Below are 5,717 nucleotides of genomic sequence, written 5' to 3'. Positions count from 1 at the left end.
AGTGAAACGTTGTCCCCAAAGGGGAGCACATGAGAGGGACTGAAAAGTGTCTGCAGTGTAGCTTGCACTATAACCATGACAGTCCTGGGAAGTAATTAATCATGGTATGTGATATAGTGCAGCTGTTGAGAGGGTACCTGTTAAATGTCTGGAGGAGTCAGCCAGTCCTTTGCCTTGTCTGTACTAGAAATGTGCACCTGTTTTAATCAATCTAGTTATATGTGCAGACTCTCAATATAGAACCAATCAGTTTTGCTTGTATCCGGAAGTTACTGACTTAAACAAAATCAATACAGGCAAGCATCAAACTGGTTCAAGGGTGTCTACATTAGGAGTTTTGACGAGATGAATTTTATTTTTAAATACTATTTAATTAAATAGGTGCTCTTTTCCTGTATAGGCTAGACCCAAGAGACAAGGCATTGTGTGATGGTAGCCTGCCCAGGGGAAGAGGATGATAGTTTTATGACTTCAATCAAGTGGGCCCAATCCTGCACTCATCAAACTCCTCTAACCTTCCTGGGAGTTTTGGCTGCATAAAAAGTGCTAGGTTAGGATGAACATATCTCTCTGACTTACCTGAGACTAATTGAATTGTTATAATCCTCTGGGGGAGGCAGAAAGAGGTTGTTACTAATTAAGGCCTTGATGCTATTAATTTAAGAGATCATTTTGAAGGGTACATGATGTGTAGTAGACAGAAGACTCTATCTGCATGCATAATTGACAGGGAAACAAGTGGTGGGGGGTCTCCTGCCTCAAATTTCAGACCCTTCCTGCATCAAAGGAAATTCTGTTTTTAGATTAGAAAGGTCAGATCCTTGCTTCACCACTCCAGCCCTCTAGCAAAGTGAGAGGTGGCAAACGATATTCTTGTAACCTGGACTGCAACTCTCCCTCCCTCTCTCCCCCCTGAGAGGAACAGCCTCTCTTGGGGGAGGAGAAGCTGTAAGTCAGGTTTCACCTTGGTGTGACATCAGTATTTAGGTCCTGCAGAGATCTTGCTAGTATATTCCACCAAAATAGAGATGGAAGCAAGATGATCGCTATCAAGATGGTCACTAAGGGACCAAAACATTGTTTTTCCAGCTTATCTTTAATAAATAGAGATGTGGCTGAGCCGCAAAATCAGGATCTGAAGCCAGGCTGGCACCTTTTCTCTACATTCCAGTAATTCAGGAATGCTAGTATTTGATCTCTTGGTTCAGACCCTTGCCTAATCTGCAGATACACAAAGAATCTTACTGCTCTTTTGCTAAGAATCTGACAACACTCATCTGTTAGCCCTGAGATCTAAACCTTTGCCCATTACAGACTGCTAGATGTTCGTGGTAATCTTTAAGCATGATCATATTAACCTCCTTCCTTTTGTTTTTCTTTTAACTCCTTTATGAGTTAGGCATGTCTAACTGATAAAGCAACCACTGTGTTAGGTATGATCACTAAAGCTTGTAAGACTTTATCTCTAGATTGTATGAAGTGTGGCCAGTTGACAGGTAGGAAAATAACTGAATGTTCATACCACAGCATATATGTGGTGTGCTTTTGTCATTAGCTACATAAACAGCCTTTGTATGATCAAAATCTTCACTTAGCCTAATTTTTTGGTGGTTTTATAATTTGTGAAGCCCACAGATCAGTACTAAGACCTACATTGCATCAGAAAAGTCAGGTGTGTTTCAATATGTATTAATCCAGGCCATGGCTTTCTGATGAGCAAAATGTCCATTTGTAATAGAAACTACAGCATTGTATTTCTGTTAATAAATTCCACATATTGCAGGCTCTGGTTCCCTAATCCAGAATCTATTTGTAGATCCATGATGTGTCCTCTTAAATATTTCTTGTCTCTTCATGCTATCAAGACACAGTATGACACAGACAAATGTCTCAAGACACAGCATGACCAGGGCCGGCTCTTGTTTTTTTGCCACCCCAAGCAAAAAATCTGCCCCTCCTTTTTTTGTTTTGTTTTTACACATTTGCACTTTGCAATTTCTGTGGTTTTTTTGTTTGTTTTTTTTGTTCCTATTTAGCAAATGAGAGAAGATGCAGGGTTACATGGAAAGACACACTGACCAGTAGAAGAGTAATGTAGGATTTTAATGTTTTGGGTGAGCTTATCACAGAATGAGTGTTTGTGTTTAAACATACGTGTATTATTGTGAAATGTGTCTGACGTTGCAAGATGAAAAAGCAGCAGTGATTGATCTTGGGTAACTGGAGCACACCAAGGCGCCTTGGGGGCTAGAAAAGGGAAAGAGTAGGGAGAAAAACTTAAGTCTTTGGATCTGCTTCTCATCCTGAGTCAACTCCTTCAGGTGACAGTTTCCTCAGTCCCAGACCCCCCCTGAACCAGACTTGTGGCTCAGATCCCAGTCTGGAGAAAAAAAGCCACAACCAGGGGGTGGGGGCAAAGAGCAGATGGATGCACAGTAACTGGATGGGGGGTGGGGGCAAAGAGCAGATGCATGCACAGTACCTGGAGGGGCGTGGATGAAGTTCTGTCCAGCTGCGCTGACTGCCTGGATGTAGAAATACCTGACAGGCATCATGGGCTCTGCTTCCAGACCTGGCCCCCAAACCAGGCTTCTCTCTGCACTGATGGAGAAGATGTGCCCCATCCTGTGCAGCACAGAGGTGCTGGAGCAGGAGCTCCCAACTTTTGGGGACTGGGCACTCAGGGAGAGGCAAGCTGGCTGTCTTTGATTGGAGGGTGCTTTGATCAAGCGGGGGTGAGAGCAATGACCTCGTTCTTCCGCTGCCCAGCACAGCCCACCTGGCAGTGGATCACAGGATCTGCCTGTGGAGGGGTTCAGCCCTGCGGGTGGCACACACCACGCTAGCGCTGGGGTGGGGCAGGGCCTAGGATATTCAGTGGAAGGGGATTATCCCCCTCAGTACTTGCCCCACCGACCAGTTCCTCACTGTGTCCCATGGCACCAATGCAGCCCCAGCTTCCGCTGGCCTCCTTAAGCCCAGGGGAGTTGTAGTGAAGTCAAGCTGGGCTAATCCTCCTGTGATTTCCGCCGGAATGCTGCCCCTGGCCATGTGCCGCCCGAAGCATGTGCTTGCTTTGGTGGTGCCTAGAGCCGGTCCTGAGCATGACCCTTCTTCCTTGTGCCTTTGGATCAGCAATGGGGTGGGGAGCAGTACTCTGTCTCCTGCCTCTTTTGTATATGTGCAGAAGGGCCAGGCACAACTTGCCCCTATACATTCTAATACATATATTTTCTGTAAGCTAAAAGTGATTTCATAGACTGTTGCCATTCAAGAGCTACTATTACTGCAGAACTACCTTCATTGCCCTTGAGGTCCTAATAACAGAGCTGTGCTCAACTTTAGATAATTCTTTTGTGGATAGCAAATGTAGACACTAGGAGCATGCTTCTCTGTTAGCTTGCTCCGTATGTGTAATTTATTCTTGTGCAATAAGGAGGTTATAAAAGATGTGCAGGATGGAGTTTAAAAACGCTATCCCCATTGGCAGCAAGAATTCTGATTTGGTACTGCCTTACACCCAGCCCACACTCAGTTTATACAGGTGTCCACTTTCTGCAGAGCTAGCAAATGTGTTTACGTGCAGGAATGTTTACCAAAATGGAGAATTAATTGAATATTGCAAAATATTAGTGGAAAGTAAATGCTGATTTTTTTTCATCTGCACATGGGTAAATTTATGGTCAGATTTACATTAATGCAATCAAGGTGGAAAAACACCATGTGATATATTTTCAATCAAAACAGCTAATTATTTTAAATATCAATTACTGGCAATAAACTACTCACTAATGACGTTCAGGGTGTGAATTATTAGCTGAAATTAATCACTAAACAATTTGAGTAACACATTAAAGAAAATTGCTGTTCTCAGACAATTTGCAAACAGAAACAGATTAAATTAATTGCATAAAATTCTTCTTTATGAAGAATCAAATGTTTCTGGTAATTTCTTTGCATGGTGGGAAAATGAGCCCTATTGGAAATGAAATGGACAACTGTAGTGCCTCTACTCTTTCTGCTGCTTCTGTCCAACATTAAAAGTGGATACTAAGAAAAAATTGTAATCTAGAATCCTCTACTAAAATGTAGAGTGCTATAATGTAATTTCCTTATTCTTTAAGGAATAGAAAGCTAAAACAGACTAATGAGATGGAAAAAATCTTGTTCTTTTGTGTAGGCCTACTCTGATTTTATACTAATGTGTAAAGACACATGCCTTTTATTCATTTGTAATCTTTCTATCATTTCATTCATTTTCTGGGCACTTTCAGTATCATCCTTAATAATCTTCTTTATTTCCCTATATTCTTGGAATCTATTTTCATAACTTCAGAGGAAAAAGACTGAGCGTATTCTTTTGTCTGTTGTTGGTCAGCATTTCTTTTCAACCATGCAAGCACATATAAAGAAAAGTAGATAAACTATAATATAAACTGAATGCAATGACATTGGACTTTATTTGGATATATAGTACGTTTTCCAAGTTGTATTAAGACCAGGTTGTTAAAAGTACTCAGGTGCCTAAATGTCTTGTGGGACTTTCAAAAGCAGTGGTTGCCGTTGATTTCAATGGCGGTCAGAGGTCCAGGTGTGTTTAAAAATTACACTAGGTGCCTCTCTGCAATTTTGGGCACCTACATACCTTTAAGAATGTCCCTAAATTCTCTTTGTATTGTGTGACAGACCCAAACCAGTGGGGTACAGGAGTCTGGTAGAGGGCAAATATACTGGTCACTGGATGAGTAGTTTTCTGCTCCCTGAGTGACCAGAGCAGGGGCTGCACTAGAGTAATCAGAACACCTGTAGCCAATCAAGGCAGGCTAATCAGGGCACCTGGGTTTAAAAAGGAGCTCACTCCAGTCAGGGAGTGGGGAGCCAGAGGAGAGAAAGTGCGTGTGAGGAGCTGGGAGCAAGAGGCACAAGGAGCTGAGAGTGAGAGGGTGTGCTGCTGGAGGACTAAGGAGTACAAGCGTTATCAGACATCAGGAGGAAGGTCCTGTGGTGAGGATAAAGAAGGTGTTTGGAGGAGGCCATGAGGAAGTAGCCCAGGGAGTTGTAGCTGTCATTGCAGCTGTTACAGGAGACACTACAGACAGCTGCAATCCACAGGGCCCTGGGCTCGAACCCAGAGTAGAGGGCGGGCCCAGGTTCCCCCTAAACCTCCCCACTCCTGATCAGACACAGGAGAAGTTGACTGAGACTGTGGGGAAGATCACTGAGGTGAGCAGATCTGTCAATAAGCGCAGGACTCACCAAGGTAGAGGAGGAACTTTGTCACAGTATATTCAAGTTTCGTGCTTCATACTCTTACATAATCTGAAAGGCAAATATTTGCCACTGAACTTATATGAACCAAAAACCATGAGAGTGGAACTAAGAACATAAGAACGGTCGTACCGGGTCAGACCAAAGGTCCATCTAGCCCAATATCACCTGCCCAACAGGAGACAGTGCAGCTGCACAGATGTCCCAGTGCTAAGGAGCCGATGCAGTTGTATAACCTGGGGAACTGGGCAAGACACATGCTCCCTAATCCACCTTGTGAAGGTCTCACTAACCCCACATATGTACACCAGACCAGTGAAAAACTAAATGGGGTGGAGAAACCATGGCACTGGTCGATTCGGGGAGAGTGCAATCTTGCTTGTTCTCGGGGAAGCTTGTGACGTGTAGTCAGCTGCTGCAGGCTAAGCGTACGGAGATAACATGCATCC

The sequence above is a fragment of the Chelonoidis abingdonii genome, chromosome 1 (assembly GCF_003597395.2).
Source record: "Chelonoidis abingdonii isolate Lonesome George chromosome 1, CheloAbing_2.0, whole genome shotgun sequence".
NCBI lineage: Eukaryota > Metazoa > Chordata > Testudines > Testudinidae > Chelonoidis > Chelonoidis abingdonii.
This window is presented reverse-complemented; position numbering follows the sequence as displayed.